Here is a 20,859-nt window from a genome sequence, read left to right as displayed (position 1 = left end):
TATTGTGCAATAAACAACGACCACGAGTCGTTTATTTCTTGTTTCTTACATGAGATATCAACATTATGTAAGGCTCTTTAGGGATGTTGATAAAATGTACAAGCTTTAAAAATATTAGGCAAATTTTAATAATGATGACTTCTTGAATAGAATCCGACCTCGGAAATGTCGGACAAATCCATTTTATGAACAGGTGGGTTCAGTTTGGTATTTCCCGCATATTTTTACAATCCTCACGTCGATTATCCGTATCTATGCTCCTAATATCGATTGTGATATCTCTCCCACTCTTGGATGCGATCGTTCTGCCTCTGCGTTTATCTCGTATCCCAGCTATATCTATGTGGAACTATATACTGGACAGTTCTCTCTAAACAATAACGTCGTCCAAAATATGACGTCATCAAGTTGCAAGCGCATATTCGAAATAACAGATATGAAGTCATGATAGAACTATGTCGTGAAATAAACCTATCTTCGTTCTTTGCGAAGTATCGCGTAGCTGTCTCATATATAAGGGTTTAAGGAGGAAGAAGTAGCTCGAAACGTCATGACAAAGAAGAAAAGAAGTTGTTATCCATAAATAGTGTCATGTATTCATATTCTTCCAACTTCTAAACGTCTATCAAAGATCTCATACGTTGTACTTCCTTATGTCGATAATGTTGGTGCAATATTTAGTCATGTTCGCGTTAACAGCTAAGAAATATCCCAGTTGGTCGTGACAGTGCGTGGAACAACATTGACACCACTGTGTTGGCTGAGTGGGACTTGCATGATAGTCAGAATTAGTGAATTAGCCGAAACCTAAATACAAGTGTAGGTGCTGAAGTAATTGCATAGCTACACTGAGATAAAAGCCTCTTGAATTCTACTAACTTAACTTGTAACAGCAACCAGGTTGGTAAAAAGCGAATCTTGCTATCCAGCCGGTCAGACTGCACGAAGATGAAGATTACTAAATATCACTTATCAGATAAGTATGATTAACTACTTAAGCCACACTGTAAAATTGTGTTGAGAAGGTAAACACATACAAGACATGTTTAGAAATGTGTGTAAATCCCGAAACGTGTTTAGTTAGAACACAGCAAATGTGCATGGCATTTGCTGTGTTCTGTCTGAGCAGGTTTCGGGTCCATATGAAATGAGCAATCGCCCCATACCCTAAACACCATCTAAACACAACATCCCAATAATCCAAAGATGTCTAGAATTTAAACACCTTTGAACATGTTTAGATTTTAAACACCTTTGAACATGTTTAGTAAAGTGCATATCATCAGGGTATAAGTCAAATATGGATATCACGTATAATATACATACATACAAGATATGCAAATCAGATTCACAGGCACTTGCATAGCACATATACATGTACCACCAGGACTTACAACTAACTTTGATACTAATTCAAAGGTATTTCTTTGCAGCGTATCAGTGTTTCAAAATCCTAGACCTTGTGGTTTCTGATAAGAAGATTAGAAACGGATTTTCACAATTTTTCTTTTTAAATAACTAAAGTAACTGAATGTTTTTGTACAATGCTGCTCGCTTGTTTTATATGTTTAGGTTAGTCCATTGAATCAAACGATAAAGTACGGACGGACAGAAAGACGAACAGACAGGGGAATTAAGTTCAATGGGACCGTCAGTCCTGGTAAATTAAAACCAACTGGCCGGGTAGATATTTTGTTTGGAATTACAATCAGATACATACCAATCATACATCATACATACATCACAATGTAGTGAAACATACCGTGAAAGGCTGAATGTATTCCAGTTCAAATGGAGATATACAGTAAATCCAGTCACAATGAAACAGACAATTGCACATTTGAGGATTTTCTTCATGGCTAATTATTGGCCTTCAAATGACAGCAAACTGGTATTGTCGCATCTCCCTTACGGCTGTTGACTCAACATGTGTTAAACAGGCTATCTAAGCTCAGGTATAAATGGTATTGGTGCGTTTGAGCGAATGTTCATAGAGTTCTAGCTGTACTAAACGCGTGTTCTCGTAACAGGTTCCCAACCTAGGCCTTTGCAAATTTCTACTTGTTCATGTTGGGTTTGTCCATTCTGCCCATACAATGCAGTTATGTGAGTATAATGTTTTTATGCAAATTGTGTGCGAGATGGGGAAGAACCTGTTTACACTCTTTGCGAACACCTGGTGTCATCACTGACGTTCAGTGATTCATTCATATAATTTTCACCGTTATTTGCCTTTTATACCCAATGGGGTCTGTTTCGGCAGATAATCGAGACTTGTTATTGTCTGGTGTTGGTGTTCGGACTGGCTTATCGGGCTGGCCCACTATGGCGCCGTGAACATGATTCCGTGATGATCCGGGTTGAAATAAATCTTCAGCTGACTTGGTTAATGCATGTCACCGTATCCCAATTGATCGATGCTCATGATATCAATCACCGAATATCCCACTCGGACACATTATACTCCAAGCCTACCAGTCTTTGCTTAATCCCCTAAATGTCGAGCGCCAAGCAGGGCAACAACAAGTACCATCAGTTAACGTCATTTTGGTATGCAGCGATATATCTGCCTATACTAATCAGAACGAATGCGCAGCGCCACAGCAATATGATTTAATTTATTTAATGAAATCTGTGCACGCTCTAAATGTTGGTTTCTACATTAGTTTCCTGGTCTCCGTTCCACAAAGCGACCTTAGCACTATGAGTATCGTAATCCCATGTTAATGTATGGGAGTTAAGGTCACCTTAGCGCTATGAGTATCGTAATCCCATGTTAATGTATGGGAGTTAAGGTCACCTTAGAGCTATATGAGTATCGTAAGTCTATCTTTAAGTATAGGAGTATCGTAAGTCTATGTTAAAGTATAGGAGTATCGTAATCCCATGTTAATGTATGGGAGTTAAGGTCACCTTAGAGCTATATGAGTATCGTAAGTCTATGTTTAAGTATAGGAGTATCGTAAGTCTATGTTTAAGTATAGGAGTATCGTAAGTCTATGTTAAAGTATATGAGTATCGTAAGTCTATGATTAAGTATAGGAGTATCGTAAGTCTATGTTAATGTACAGGAGTATCGTAAGTCTATGTTAAAGTATAGGAGTATCATAAGTCTATGTTAAAGTATAGGAGTATCGTACGTCTATGCTAATGTATAGGAGTATCGTAAGTCTATGTTAATGTATAGGAGTATCGTAATCCCATGTTAATGTATGGGAGTTAAGGTCACCTTAGAGCTATATGAGTATCGAACGTCTATGTTAACGTGTAGGAGCATCGTAAGTCTATGTTAATGTATAGGAGTATCGTAAGTCTATGATAAAGTATAGGAGTATCGTACGTCTATGTTAAAGTATAGGAGTATCGTAAGTCTATGTTAAAGTATAGGAGTATCGTACGTCTATGTTAAAGTATAGGAGTATTGTAATCCCATGTTGATGTATGGGAGTTAAGGTCACCTTAGAGCTATGAGTATCGTACGTCTATGTTAAAGTATAGGAGTATCGTAAGTCTATGTTAATGTATAGGAGTATCGTAAGTCTATGTTAAAGTATAGGAGTATCGTAATCCCATGTTAATGTATGGGAGTTAAGGTCACCTTAGCGCTATGAGTATCGTACGTCTATGTTAAAGTATAGGAGTATCGTACGTCTATGTTAAAGTATAGGAGTATCGTCAGTCTATGTTAAAGTATAGGAGTATCGTAATCCCGTGTTAATGTATGGGAGTTAAGGTCACCTAAGAGCTATATGAGTATCGTACGTCTATGTTATAGTATGAGAGTATCGTAATCCCATGTTAATGTATGGGAGTTAAGGTCACCTTAGCGCTATGAGTATCGTAAGTCTATGTTAACGTATAGGAGTATCGTAAGTCTATGTTAATGTATAGGAGTATCGTAAGTCTATGTTAAAGTATAGGAGTATCGTAATCCCATGTTAATGTATGGGAGTTAAGGTCACCTTAGAGCTATATGAGTATCGTACGTCTATGTTAACGTATAGGAGTATCGTAAGTCTATGTTAAAGTATAGGAGTATCGTACTCCCATGTTAATGTATGGGAGTTAAGGTCACCTTAGCGCTATGAGCATCGTAAGTCTATGTTAAAGTATGGGAGTTTTGATCACCTTAGCTAAACTAAGTATTCAAACCAATCGCTTTACACCATTAGGGTCACATGACAAGATTAGGCCGCGGGCTGGAACCCTCAAGCATCGACCGGCAAGCGAACAGCACTTAATTGAAACAATAGCAAGTTTCTCCAACCCACCCAGCCCTAAAAGGCTTACTTACGGATGTGATTTGTCATCACATTTATTTATGTCGCACACGGGCCCGGCCAGGCCATTTAATGTGTTTCCAAAAGGGGAAAAGTGAGTTTGTTCAACCCAGGAGGGGGGCTTTAGGGGTTGCTTATATAGTAATTTTGAAATTTTGAGATTTGGAAAGAATGCCAAGAGTGGGTAGGGGACGAACTAAGGGAGCTGTGTGTGTTGGGTGGTTGTTAGATAAGGTAGTTTTGGTTTTAATATTTTATTTGGGGTTTAAATGCGACTAATTAGTCCTGTTTTAATTAGGTATATGCCTAAGGCTTTGAATTTTTCTAATTTATTTTGTGGATTAAGGATTGATTCTAGTGTAAGTCCGGTTTTAAGATTTAGGGTGGTCTGTAGTATTGTTCGGTGTGTTTGGTAGTGTGTGCAGTGAATGAGTACGTGTTCTGGTGTTTCTTGTTGTTTGCAATGTGGGCAGTTTTCTTGTTGTGTGTAGATTAGCTATTTTACGGTGATTATTTAGTTTGGTGTGGCCTGTTTGTAGTTTAGTAATTATTCTGTCGATTTTTTTGAATGGGTGTAGTATTTTTGGTTTATTTAGTTGTTTTTTTAGTACTTTCCTGATTTGGCGCGAATACACATATGTCGGAAATGTGTCGTCTGCTACCCCAGCGGGACTTCGGGTAACAATCAACCACAAGCCACCAGCTGTCAATCACCGCAGTATACCCAGATTGTCTAATTTCCTAAACCAATTAATACCCACATTGTCTAATTACTGGTCAGCCCAGATTGCTTAATTTGCTGGTACCATTTCAATCATGGACTATGTTGACCTTGTTGCTCACAATCTTGGTGAATGGAACTAACTGGTGTGCATCTGGAAATCACATTGATCAATCAGAGACACTGAGAGACACACACACGTAGTGGTTGATAGAGGCTACTGGTTATAATATGTTGTTGATTAAAATATGTATGATTATCTCTGTCTGTCTTGTCATCCCTTCATTCAGTAAAGTGGACTGTTCCAACTCCCCACATTACCTAATTATAAAACTCATCCAGGCATGGCATACCCACATCACCTAATTGTATTATGGTACCTTGTGGGGAGAAATTAGGCGATCTGGGAGGACACCCAATCACCTACTGAGCGATAGCCCCGACAGCTGAATGCCAAGATTCCGGGGTAGAATACGTCTTCAGCAACCCATGCTTGCCGTAACAGGTGACTATGCTTGTCGTAAAAGGCGACTAACGGGATCGGGTGGTCAGACTCGCTGACTTGGTTGATGCATGCTCATGATATTAATCACTGGATTGTCTGGTCCAGACTCGATTGTTTACAAACCCCAGTCATATATCTGGAATAATGCTGAGTGCGGCGTTAAACAACAAACCAACCAACCAACCTTTTTGGGATCAAAGAAAACCAGTGTCTGTAGAGCTGCCTTGGTCCTCGTCCATCTGGTATTCACTCCCTGGAACACAAATATTGGATATTAGAATTGTATTATGATTTTGTGCATCCGGGTGCGTAAATAACATGTAATATGTCCGCTCTGAACACTTGACTCTGTGTAATTTATCAAACACGCGCATGGTTGGGTGCAAACCCAATTCAGTGTATTTCTCACAAAGCGGCGGTACAGGATGTCATACAATACAGAATGATACATCAAGATGGCAGTTTCCATGTAAAGATTAAATATTTCTAAGCTACTTAGAGATATGTACAATAAATCTTGCTGACTGTTTTCAATCTGTGATCTTTTGGGAAGATCATAGTGGAAAAGTCTGGAAATGGCAGAACCCAAGTAAACCTGTCGTATTTTACATTCATTAAAAATGATAGGGACGTGAATTACATCATTAAAAGATAAAACAATCTTCACACTGATACAATTATAAATGACTTGTTGTGATTTATGTAAGAACGTTGTTGTTGTTGCATAAAGTGTTAAAGAGGTCCCCTTCTGTCTGAGCAATCTTGGCTTACCTGTCCCTCTTTGGGACTCATGTGTGTGAGTAGGGTACACATATCTATTGTGAATTTAGTATTAACATAATGTTTGTTTTTGTATTGATATGATTTCTTTTTTCGTATATTGATATAATTTCATTTTTATCCTTGGCTGCTCTTTTTATATACGTTCGAGTAGCTGTCCATCTCTCAGAAATGGAGTTAGTTTGGCCTTCGCTATTGCATCTTTTGGCTTTAGGAGATCTATGACAGATGGCGGATCTAACTGCAATTCTTGTTTTAACCAAGCTCGGGCTGGGGCATGGTCTTGACATTCTAGTTACACGTAAACAATGGTTTCAGCCAGATTGCACGATGAACAGACCTTGTCACATTGCTTTTTGTGACCGAGTCTGAGGCGTTAGATGGCAATTTCAATTGTCCTTTCATTTGAGTATGAGTTTGGCTTTTGGTGGACCTTGTGTTGAATTTTGTATGGCCATCTGCCCATCTTATTTGCGTCCCATTGGGCTTGCCATCTTTCTGCTATAGAGGCTTTGATTTTGCTTTTTATGTCCAGTTTACTAAAGGGAATAGGCTGTATATCCGCTTTGTCTAGAGCTAGCTTCACCAGTGAGTCTGCTTTTTCATTTCCATGAATATCTATGTGAGAGGGGATCCAACACAGGGCCACCTGTTGATATAAAAATATTTATTTCCTAAAAGTGGAGGGATTGGCAAACAAGCAAATTTTGCTTATCTGAATGTCTCTCCCAAGCATGATACATATACAAATAGCAATGTATTGAATTTAGAATTGAATTTAAATCGTAGCCTTTTACGAAATAATACATGTTTTGCCTTACTGTACTGTTTAAGGGACACGTACGAAAGAAATGAATTGCATCTTCCGTATGATAGCCACAACAACATCTCGGGCTGTCGGATATAAATCTGGCAAATTTGTCGGCGTTTAGATCACTGCAGCCAAGCCTGAGACGGGAGTGTATAACCTGACAGAATCTTGATCCATAATTTGTATCAAAGTATATACCATTCCTATCATTGCTTTTTATAAAACTTTTGAAACTTCCTAAGCTACTGGCATTGGTGTATTCAATAGGTAGTGAGTGCCAAATATTAACTGTATCTGGAATAAATGATTTGGCATAATTATTTGATTTACACTTTGTGGTTTGCAGCTGTGAACAGTTTCTCAAATTATAATCACTTGCATCCGACACTCTATTTGGAACTAAGGATGAGAGATAGTCCGGTACTATTTTGTTAACCATTTTATAGAAAATATTTAACTTTTGAAAATGCCTTCTTTCTTCTAATGACGTAAGATTTGTTTCTTTATAAAGTTTACCGTGATTTGTGCCACGAACAGCCCCACAAATAGTTCTGAGTGCATCTAGATTTAGTTTTTCAAGTAGTAATGCCTGTTCTTTTGTGCAGTTGTCCCTATTGTGGCAACAATAATCAAATATCGGTAATACGAACGATTTATACATAGTTTCCAGTCTTTTTCTATTTAAACGATACTTGAAACTCCTGAGACAGTTAATCATTGGACTGACTTTCTTGACTAGGCTATCAATGTGATCGTTCCACATACAATCTTCTTGGAGAGTAAGTCCTAGATGTTTATGAGAATAAACTTCCTGAACAGTAGTGTTACTCATTTTCAAAACTGGTTTTACATTTGGAAGAATCTTCCGGGAAAATTGGATAGATACTGTTTTATTAGGATTGAAATCGACCTGCCAGTTTTCAGCCCAAGAGGATAATCTACTTAGATCATTATTCAGACAATGTGCTGCTGTATTCGGGTCATTTACCACGACATATAGGGATGTGTCATCGGCAAACAATCTTATATTACTATCAATATCGTCTATAATGTCGTTTATGAAAATTAGAAACAGTAGCGGTCCTAAAACTGACCCTTGTGGAACTCCGGCCGTAACTGGTCGTAAGTCTTAACTATACCCATTGATAACAACCCGTTGGCATCTATGTTTTAGGTAGCTTTCAAACCATCTCAATAATTTCCCTTCAATGCCATAGGATTTGAGTTTATGAATAACGCCTTTGTGCCAGACTTTATCAAAGACCTCACTAATGTTGCTCTGATTTCTTTGCCTTTATCCAATTCTCTAGCAATAAAATCATATAAGTAAGTCAGCTGATTAGCGGTAGAATCTCCTGGCATGAAACCTGATTGAAGATTTATAAGCAAATTAAAAACATATTTGAAAACGCATTTTTCGAATATTTTAGCCACACAACACGTGAGAGCTATAGGTCTATAATTACTACATTCATTAATATTACCTTTCTTATAAATAGGCACAATGGAAGCTTATTTCCAACTTACGGGAAAAGTAGACTTATCCATGGATACATTAAACAATTTAGCCAGTGGATACGATATCGCTGAAGCACTTAATTTCAATAATCTATTGCCGATACCGTCGGGCCCTGTTACATTAACAGATAAGGAGAACATCTTGAACTTACTTTGTTGTTAGAATGATAGTAGAGAGCGATTTTTCTGTTTTAAGCTTAATATAAGGGAGCGTTTTATCAGGTTATTTAATAGATGCCTGGTCAGAGAAATAATTGTTTATAAAATTTGCAATATCTCTTGTATCATCATATAGTATATCGTGGTAATTAATGGGAGGAAATTTTGTATTACTGGTGCCCCTCAGATATTTTTTAACAAGCCGCCACCATACTTTTTCACCGTACTCATCATTAATTTTACTATCAATCTTGAGTACATATTTTCTCTTTGCAGTGCGAACATAGGAGATAGCACGGTTTCTTATTTGACGAAATTTAGTCCAGTCAGAATCTAAGTTACGCTTTTTAGCAACCTTATGAATTCTGTTACGTTTCCTGATCAGTTGACGTATCTCACTAGTGATCCATAGTGGATCATTAGGTCTAATTGTTACACATTTGTTAGGAATATGATTATTACATACGTCAGTAATTGTCCTGGTAAAATATTCTGCCATAACGTCAACATTTCTGGATGATATCAAATGATCCCACTTTGTCTCAGTTAAGCTATCAATAATTTCTTCATTTTCAGCCATGTTGTTATTATAGATTTTTGTTTAAAATTTGCATTGCTAGGTATGTTTGCCTTAATTTTTACGATCATAGGACAATGATCACTGCATTAGTTACAAACAGTAAATCAATCAGAGTTCTGGAGGTAGGTGTCATCCTGGTGGGCTCAGTTATAATTTGGGTCAGCCCATATATTCCTTGTAAGTGATCTATTTTGCTCTTACTTTCTCTAAGAATATCTAGATTAAAGTCCCCAGCTATAATAGATGGTATATCAAATCTATTGCATTACATATTGACTGATCTATCAACTCCCAGTAAGCCTCGCTTTTATCTGCCCTATAGAATGTCCCTAATGTCCCTACTACGTATTTACTGGTCTTGCATCTTACCTGTACCCATAATGCTTCGAGTCCATTTACGCACAGATGATCCATGTTTTTAACACGTAAATTGTTTTTTACATATACAGCTACACCCCCGCCTCGACTTGGTCGATCTTTTCTAATTGGCAAATGAAAACCTGGAATTGAAATATCAACAGTAGGTATGCCGTCATGCAGCCAAGTTTGGGTTAAGCAAATAATATCGTATGAATGAAATTCAGTGCAGAGTAGATCTACCTTGTCCTTTAAACTCCTTACACTTAGATGAACAATCTTTAAATTATCATATTTTACTGGCCCTGGGTTTGGGTGAACATCCCCGCAACATAAGAGAAGTATCACTACTATAATAGACGTTCTTAGCTTATAGATACAACAGGAAGAGAGAAACAGCCAGTACTTTGTAAATTTGCAAGATGCCTTGCTATAACGACTAGAAGCAAATAATCCCACCGCCCGTCTATAATGCGCTATATCTACCGGCATCTTTTTTTAAACAGAATATATTTGTTTTCTATAGAGGCAGGCGGGGAGGTTACACGCGAAGTATAAATTTGCAATGCTGAAGTGCACTATATATAACCAAAAACTGACAACAGAAAACTGAATGAAAACTACAGAGAGAAAGATTGTCACAACACTCACAGACAAAACATGACCAACACAAAATGAACTTTCGAAACATAAACAAAATCGATATACATCAACCGAAATTGTCGGTTGTAGAATAATAATAAAAAAGCAGATTAATTGGGTAACAATAAGAAGAAAGGATAAAATCAAAGTCACCATAGTTTGGTGAGGAGTAATGAGAAACTAACTGAGAGGGGGAAATAATATAAAATATGTTTTCATAACATAACATGTAGTAGATAAATTTAATATAAAACAAAAATAGATGGATAATAACAATAATAATATGAATAAACTGAGCTCACGCCTGGGGCAAGTCTAGGTTCTGGCACACCTTGGTTAATTGCACGGCCTCGGCACGTGCACATAGACTGACTACTGTGTGTCGCACACCTGACTAATTTGCATGGACTCGGCACGTGCATATGAAATGAACAAGCCACAACGATCAAAATTAGCCTTGTAACAGGTTGGGATGTCCTTCAAATATCAAGGAATATGCACCAAATTAAAGATTAAGGACATGATGGAGCAAATGTTCATGCGGACCATATCCAGGTTAGTTAAGAGTTAATCTGCTAACAAGACCAGAGTACCAGAGATTATGCTATATACGCTGCGTTTGAAGATACACATGGCCCTTGTAGTATGATATGTGTTGACGACGCACATTGTATACATAGTTAATCATGCATAGCTGTACCGAGTAAGAAAAGCTAGTGAAGGGCAATGACGACACATACCGAGAAGTAGCCTACTTGTACCAACTGCCATAACGCATAAGCCAGGCGAGTGTCATACAGGTGGGTCCCATCCTCACACACTGTTGATCTATACATTCAAGTACAATGGTAAGAATACAATGTACATTGTAATATATCAACGTTGATTTTAAAGGTCACATATCACACGTTCGAGTACAATGGTAAACTCACATTATATATTGTAATATATAAACGTTGATTTTATACGTCACCATGTCACCATGTCACCATATCACACGTTTGAGTATAATGGTAGACTCACAATATACTTTGTAATATATAAACGTTGATTTTATAGGTAACATATCACACGTTCGAGTTTGATGGTAAACTCCACCTGTTGTCCTTGGTCCGATAGTTTTGTATATTCGTATAGAATATTGTTGACTGTATTTGGCCTGGAGTTTGAGTTTCTGCCACTGATGACTTGAAGTACATTTAGCGAGTCTGATATATATATATATATATATACGTTCAGGTCTTTTTGACACCTGTTTTCCACATATTCTATATGTTTGCACCAAGTGAGGTGTTGATCAAGGATCCACCCCAAGAAATATTGCGGATTTAGAAACTACGTACAAATCATTTATTTTACCAATTTTTGATTATTGTTGTCATATTTGGGACAACTTTACTAATGAAAAAGCTAACTTATTGGACAAATTACACTTAGATGCTCTTAGAACCATATGTGGCGCTTTCCGGGGTACGAGTCATCAGAAGATTTACAATGAAACAAATCGTAGGCCATTAAAAGAGAGAAGATTCAATTTAAAAATTTATCCCCGGAATATCTTTATAGGCTTATTCCTAATACAGTTTCGGAAAACACAAATTATGACTTAAGGGATAAAACCAATCTTCAAACAGTGAAGTGAAAAACAAAAGCTCATGCAGATTCATTTATACCAGCAACAACACAACTTTGGAATATGTTACCAGAAAACCTAACGGGGGCAGAGACAATATAAGAATTTGCTTCACGTAAAGAGAGATAATGGTATACACTGGGATTTAAATTACGGAAGCAGATTATATCAAATCATTCACAGTCGCCTCAGGCTTGGCTGCAGTATAATAGATATATCTTTGATACAAAAACGTGTTCCTGTGGTTATCATACCGAAGATGCTCTACGCTTCTTTTTTGTGTGTACAAATTACTAAAGTATGCTCTTTGAAATGAAATGTATCTTTATAAACAGTGTTATGCGGAAATTTGTATTTGAGTAAGGAAGAGCAAATGCTTATATTAGATTCTATCAACACTTTATATTAAAAACTGGCAGATTTTCAGTTAAATGAATTGTTTAAAATAAACTGCAAATAGATTTATTATATATACACATCTAGCTTGGCATGTACAATTCATTTGTTACATTTAACCTTGATTTATTTATTTATTGTAATATGTCCTATGCGTAATGGAGCGGTATTCACATAAGCGCTTCGCTTGTTTACCAATCCATTTTCACACTTTTGTGAAAATAAATAAAAATATGTTTAAACCATATTGCGGATTTTTCGAATTTGGATGGTTTGCCTTTTATGAAGACATGGGGTATCAAAGCATCTTTCCCCCGGCGTTTGAATAGAACTCCAACAGTATTTTCACTTGAAAGTGAGAATCTCCATTTATTGCACCATTGATCTACTAAGTCCAGGGCTGACTGGGTTTTTTTCTGATTTGTGAAATATCTCTGTGCTTTACCCATATTGCTCCGTCATCAGAATTTAGAAGTTTGGGTAGGAGAGTTGACATGGTCAAAAAGATCATTGATCATGATATTAAACAGGGCTGGGCTTATAATGCTGCCTTGTAGCGTGCCATTGTCCAGTGACATAGGATCAGATCGATTGTTCCCTATTTTAACTGATAGCGACCTGTCTTGCAGGAAGCTGTCTATGAAGCTTGCCATGTTCCATTCTACTCCATTTTGTGCTAGTTTTGTGAGGAGTCCGTCATGCCATGCCATGTCAAAGGCTTTGCTGAAGTCCAGAAATACTGCGGCTAGGTATTGTCTGTTTAATTGAGCTTTTTTATTTCATTTTCCAGTCTTAGAATATGATGTAGACACGAGTGTCCCTTCCTGAAGCCACTTTGGTCAGGTTTGATGTGGTTGTCAGTTTCAAGGTGATGCATGAGCCTTTTCGTAACCATGGCTTCCATAGCTTTGCACATGTTTGAGGTGAGTGAGATCGGTCGATAAGAGTTTGGTAGGGGTTTGTAAGAACCAATTGTAATTCATTTTGTATACCAAGTACGCATGCATCAATCCGCCAGCGTTTGGACAGCATAACCAATGATCTATTTACACGTTCATTAATGTCAAAGGACAATGTAAATAGTTGGTTGTTATTTCGTGAATACACCAATTGCGTAACACCGCCCATGAGCACGGTTCCCTCCCATAACGTAAACCTCCAAAATGCAGACCTCCCAAAAAGCAGTTAAAATTAGCTCACTAATTAATTGGGCCATGCTGGTCACACCTAATTAATGAATGGACTGGTCTACTCCCCTGCTATGAGGGATTATCAGTATGTTGAGACAATGAGCAGTAGTGGACAACAACAACATTGTCTTAAAAAAACTCCTCCTTTCTTTAATCTGCTCCCGGTAGGATACCATGAGCCCAAACTAAACGACCAGTCCCTTTGTGGCAGGTGTTAATTAGAGAATGTATTGCCACTTCAATTGTTGGTTATCTCCCATTAGTCACACATTTGTCACACACCTCTATATTCCCAGTTGTTACACAGCCAGGGAGTGTGTAGGGGGGGGGGGGGGGGGGGGGGGGAGGGGGGGGGGGATTAATTAAGACATCACCTACTGAGTAATGTACAATCAAGCTTTTGTCCCGTGTTTGGACTTGATTATACCTTAATAAGGAGAAAAGAAACGATTACAGTCAAGCAGTGGTGTTGTGTCTTATGATACAGGATACAAGATACAGGGGGTCGGATAGCTGGAAAGGTAGGGGATATAGCTATAGCTATAGGTAGAGCTAAGCACACTTTCATGTCTAGAGAGAGCATTACATCATTACACCGATATTATGACTTGTGACTGCATTTGTAAGTAACATCACTTTAAATACGCTTGGCTTATTACTAAGCCCCCGAAGCCCCCGCGGTTTTTCCCGACCCCCAGGGCATGCTCTGTCCACCAAAACCGAGGGAAAGTGTTTTTCCATGCTTATAAACCGAAAAAAGAAACTTAAAACAACATTTATCAACATTTTTATGTTTTGAACATACTTTCCATGAACCTTAGGAAACGCGCGTAAAATATTTGTTGCTGGCTTACGGATCTTGAAAAGGACATTCTAAAAACCATTGAGGCTTATCAACTAGTTTGCGGGTACGGGGAGACGCAGGGTGTTTGGTGCTAGTTAGGGGGTACAGGGAGACGCAGGGTGCATGGTGCTAGTCAGGGCTTTCGGGGAGACGCAGGGTATCTGGTGCTAGTCAGTGGTTACGGGGAGACACAGGGGTGTCTTGTGCTACTCAGGGCTTACGGGGAGACGCAGGGTATCTGGTTGTAGTCAAGTTGTCCAGGGAGACACAGGGTTGTCTTTGATGCTAGGGAGGATGTACGGGGAGATACAGTTTGGTGGCAGTCAGGGGTTCAAGGGAGATACAGGGGTGTCTCTGATGCGAGTGAGGGGGTGCGGGGAAACACAGGGTGTCTGGTTCTAGTCAGGGGAAGGGGAAGACACAGAGGAATCTGATGGTAGTGAGTTGGTTCGGAGAGATAGAGGGGTGTCTCCGATGCTAGACAGGATGTACTGGAGACACAGGGTGTCAGGTGCTAGTCTGGGGATACAGGGAAACACAGATTGTCTGGTGCTAGTTAGTGGGGTACGGGGAGACACAGGGTGTCTGGTGCTATTCAGAGTTTACGGGGAAAAGCAGGGTGTCTGGTGCCAGTCAGGGGTACGGGGAGATACAGAGAAATCAGGTGGTAGTCTGGGGGTACGGGGAGACGCGTGTATCTGGTGCTGGTCAGGGGGTGCAGGTAGACACGGTGTCAATCAACTGTAGTTGAACGAGAAAGAAAGATTCAATTCGAGCGAAACTCCTGGTGATAAACTACAACATGAAGATGATCATGACCTTCCACTTTAACATGGAACGGAAACGAATACAGCGAATTACATACACCAGTTCCCATTATCACCACGAAACGATTGAAATGTGTGAATCCTGGGCCCTGTTCCATAACGCAATCCTAGTGCTACGTTGATCGTAAGCCTATGATAAAGTATTGGAGTTACGGCCAACTTAGCACTGAGATCGCTCTGTGTAACGGGTTCCTGGACGGCGTGGATCATTGCTCATGTCGTTAATCAATGTATTAGCTGGATTAGCGGTTCTGGGCCGGGAGAGCGAAACCTAGCCATAATCAACTCTAAAATCTCTTCGCTATCATGAAGCTACAGTAAGACTGGTCACGCTACAGTAAACACGGGATATTGCTGTACCGGGACTCTCAAATTACAAGAAAAACACAGAAATGCGTATACCGTAATTACAGTAGTAATTTATTAGATTCTGAAGTATAGTATAGTTGCACAAAAATACTTTACATTTAACAAATTTAATAACTCTAATACTTTAATATTTCATAGATGTACATTATAATTTCTACAAAAACAACAATAACTTATATCTTAAAATATAATGGTAAATACATAAATACATTCTATAATAAATTTGCGGTTGCACTGGCATACACGTTGTGTTCAAGTCATTCACTCCAAGTGGATCAGGTCACCAACGTGATCTGTGTACTCAACGTCGCCGATGACGTTGTTGACGAGATTGTCTTTCAGAGCCTGAACAAGTGCTGACCACCTCGCACGGTATCAACCATGGTCACTCGAACTTGTGCGTTAGCCATTTTGGACATAGATAACTTACTTACTTTGGAGATTTAACGTGCGCTTTCCGACTGATGCGTATTTCGCACACGGGCCCGGCCAGGCCATTTAATGTGTTTCCGAAAGGGGCGAAAGTGGTGTGTGCAACCCAAGAGGGGCTTTAGGGGTTGCTTATATAGAATTTGGGAATTTTGAAATTTGGAATAGGTGTCGATGGGGTTGGAGAATTAAGGGAGCTGGGTATGGTGGATGTTTGTTTGTTTCTGTGATTTTGATTTGGTAGATTATTGTGTTTTTAGATGCGTTTTATTAGTTCCGTTTTGTTCCAACTGTATTATTTTTTTACGAAACGACTCTCTAGTAAATCTCCTCTCCTCTCCTCTGTTTGAACAGCACGGGCGCTAATCTAAACTACGGTAATCCGGTGTTTTTATAGCAATTACTCATTTCTCGCCTTCGTAGGACAAATACCCCAACTTGGGTTTTCGCTTTACTGATACTAGGGAAAATTGGATTTTCGCTTACCCGGCACGACACCGGATGTTTTTGTGTGATATAACATAAACCATTCGTTTAACAAAATGTTTCAAATGTATTTCGTGGATCTTTTCTAAACTATTTCCTTAAACCAAACTGATACTTTGGTGTCACATAAAAGGAATCTACAGTTATATAAACTTAATAATCAATATATTTACAAATAACTGCAGCAATTATCCTGATATTAACAAGATCAAGAATATTTTTATGAGGGTGCTGAAGACCTATATGTGAAATTTCCAAATATTTCAAGATGTAAATTGAAAGAACGTGATACAAAGACAGAACACCAGTTTATCTGAAGAAATACAACCCTCGTGTTACAATACAGTCAATTGAGTATATATCCACATGACAAAACAATTCCTTCACTTTCTAAAGCACAACAATGACATCATGTTGTGTACCATTTCCTTCACTATGGCAGTGTTTGGGTGGATATTCTGAGATGGCTTTGCCATAGTCAGGTCCCAAAAATCTAAATAGACAATTTTGTCTTGCAATGAAGCAAATTCTTCATGCCAAATATCAGTGTACAGAAGACCCCAGTAAGATAACGCACCAGGCATCGGTGTGAAAAATGCATGTGGGCCACGAACTGCAATAGTAACATTAGGAGCGCGTGCCAAGAGGTTCCTGACAGATGGAACAAGTCTTTGAACATGTCGCCTAAACACATCCGGATGGACAAACACGAAATGAGAATACATATATAACACTACAATGTCCTTGGTGGTGTTCGGGAGGCGGTCCACCATGATGTACTGTGCCTGGTTTACTGACTTTTTATAGTGTCGAGATCCATGATAGAACGGTAGTTCGTGAGCATGATATGAAATTGAAAAATTATGTATCAAATCTGTGTCAGTAACAGGTACATGACGATCTGTATGGGAGGGAAAGCGTAAAATTGAATGAAGAACTTCTTTAAACTGTCTACTTGTTGAATCCCCATGAAGCCACAGCGTTCTTCCTTTCAAGCACTGTCTGTAAGCATCAATGGTGTGAGGCAGTGTGTCAGTACACAGAAGCGAATGCCACTTGTTCTGGTGAAAGTAACCATTCGGGGACGTTCGTCGCCATGTCATTTCCGCTGGAAGCGCATTGCAGGAAGTTGAAGGAGCTGATAGTTTTACACCCTTAGGACCTGTGAAAAGAAATGGGTTAAGGATGAAGAAATCAATGTTGGAGACGTACATATTCATGCTTCTAGTGTTGGTAATGAAAAGGCTATATCTACCCCCAAGTGATGCGGAAATTATTATTATTATTATTTTTAAAAACAACAACTTCTTTTTATTGTTCCCAGAGTTGTAGATTAATACAGTATTCCGTCAAAGACACATTTCGGATTGCATAGAACGGCACAATACACTCTTTAAAAAATTAAAGGTTAGGAAACAAACATTGTCCCATTTCAAACCAAAACGGTTGCAACACACAACCAGACTCAAACATATCATGTATCAACAGAGAGCTATGAGTCAAATGCTGAGAATAAAGGTGACCATTGTTTGTTAAATTTATTTTTGTCATCCTTTTTTATAGCAATCAATTTCTCGATTGAATATATGTTTTTAAATAGTTTTAAAAGTATATCTAATTTCGGTTTGGTTCTTTTAATTCCACTTACATGAATATGCCTTTTCCCCAATAAAACTATATGATTGATCAAAGTATTAGAAGTAGTTAGAACCCAACCAAATAAGGTTTTTTGTCAATTTAATTTTGTGCAAAAGATAATTGTTAAGCCAAAGTTCGAGATCATTCCAAAATTGTTTAGTTTCATTACATTCCCCAAAAAGACATGGCTGACGTCCTCATTGAATACACTACAAAAGCTACAAACACTGTTGTCCACAAGATTCATTGTTAGTAGTTCCTTCTTTGTGTAAATAAGTTTTACATCCTTCAGTTTATATCTATAAACAATAAATATCGTTTTCCAATTAAAATCACAGTGAAATATTGATTGCCATTTATCACGAACTTTAAGATTATTTTCATTTGATATCAATTTATCATAAAAGAGTCTAGCGCCTTTTACAGGCTTCATCAGATCACTCAAGCAACTGCAACTAATTATTTTTCTAGTTTTCTTGATTGTTGTTTTCCATAATTCTGGTATATTGAAGATTACATATCTATAGTATTTAGTCTAATATTGTACCTTTTATCGGATATTTTAGTTTCAGTTCTTCAGTTGAAGTTGTGGTTAAGCCAAAATGGTTGGGACAAAATTTCTTCTATATTATCAACATTAATAATATTCTTTTCACAAAAGTTGTTCCAAGCTTTCAATACATCTTTCCAGTACGGGTTTTTAACAAAAGATTGCTTGTCAACATTAGCACCCAAAGATAGTATATCTTTAATTGGGATATTACAAGGGCTACTATATGTTGTTTTTTAACAATATAATCTGAGCGAAGAGAGTTTTAGTGCGTCAATAAAGGCTCTAATGTTAATCATGCGTAATCCACCTTCCTCATATTTTCTCGTCAAAGTGCTCCTTTTGATTTCGTCTTTTTTACTATTTCAGATAAAATTGAAAAAATAGTGTGTCAAGTGACAAGACAAAGTCCTCAGGAGGGTTAGATCTTGTCGAAAATATATCAACTAGTTTTGACAATGCTAAAGTTTTTATGAATGTAATTTTTCCTATTAGCGTTAGATTTCTTTTTCTACAATTTGTAAGCAATCTATTTATTTCTTCTCTCTTTCTTTTTGTAGTGATTACCCATGGTTCACTTAAGTTTGGATTAAGCATAATTCCTAATATTTCAAATTCCTTATTGTGCCATTCTATGTGTAAGTCTTGGCATAAACGATCATTGCTACCCGCTTTTGAGCCTATCCATATTGCTTTTGTCTTGTCTACATTAATTTGTAAGCCAGATATTTTGTAGAATTTATGCGGAAATGTATGCTTCAGGTTCGTGTTTATTTTCTTTGAAGAGAATTGTACATGTCCGGAACCTAATCATATCTTATGTTTTATGGCCTCGTAGTCATATATGGATAACATGTTATTATGTTTTGTCTTTGCAGTGCGGTTCTGGGTGAGAATAGATCATCACTGAGCAATGCTTCTCAGGAACGGCTTGTTACAACTTGTGACCTTACTGATTGTGTGTCATTGTGTCCCGAACTCGATCCTTTAAACTCCAAGCTGATTATAAGGACTATTTTAGCCTGGCGGCAGGGGCAACGTTGTAGCCTTGTGCTTAAAGCGCTGAAGTCACGGTTTCTACACTAACGTTGCACATTGTATCCCTCCTGTCAACACTATGAATGGATGAGTTGCCCAGTGAGTGACACACTTGTATGCCTCCTGTCAACACTATGAATGGATGAGTTGCCCAGTGAGTGACACACTTGTATGCCTCCTGTCACCACTATGAATGGATGAGTTGCCCTGTGAGTGACACACTTGTATGCCTCCTGTCAACACTATGTATGGATGAGTTGCCCAGTGAGTGACACACTTGTATGCCTCCTGTCAACACTATGAATGGATGGGATGCCCAGTGAGTGACACACTTGTATGCCTCCTGTCAACACTATGAATGGATGAGTTGCCCACGGAGTGACACACTTGTATGCCTCCTGTCAACACTATGAATGGATGAGTTGCCCAGTGAGTGACACACTTGTATGCCTCCTGTCAACACTATGAATGGATGAGTTGCCCAGAGAGTGACACGCTAGTATGCCTCCTGTCAACACTATGAATGGATGAGTTGCCCAGTGAGTGACACACTTGTATGCCTCCTGTCAACACTATGAATGGATGAGTTGCCCACGGAGTGACACGCTAGTATGCCTCCTGTCAACACTATGAATGGATGAGTTGCCCAGTGAGTGACACACTTGTATCCCCCCTGTCAACACTATGAATGGATGAGTTGCCCAGTGAGTGACACACTTGTATGCCTCCTGTCAACACTATGAATGGATGAGTTGCCCAGTGAGTGACACACTTGTATGCCTCCTGTCAACACTATGAATGGATGAGTTCCCCTAGTGAGTGACACACTTGTTTGCCCCCTGTGCAGACTTTGAATGGATGATTTGGCCAGTGAGTGACTCATTTGTATGCCTCCTGTCAACACTATGAATGAAAGATTTGTCTAGTGGGTGACACAACTGTATCCCTCCTGTCAACTCTATGAATGAATGATTTGTCCAGTGAATGATATACAAACGCAACACATGCTTACCTCCTCCAACTGACACCCTCACTGAACTCTGTAAAACATCTTGTTTTAAAGCTGCCAACGGCCTGTGTTAGGAATAAAACATATTTATTTGTTA

The sequence above is a fragment of the Haliotis rufescens genome, unplaced genomic scaffold, assembly GCF_023055435.1.
Source record: "Haliotis rufescens isolate VD_foot unplaced genomic scaffold, xgHalRufe1.0.p SCAF_3, whole genome shotgun sequence".
Lineage (NCBI taxonomy): Eukaryota > Metazoa > Mollusca > Gastropoda > Lepetellida > Haliotidae > Haliotis > Haliotis rufescens.
Note: the sequence above shows the minus strand (reverse complement) of the source record.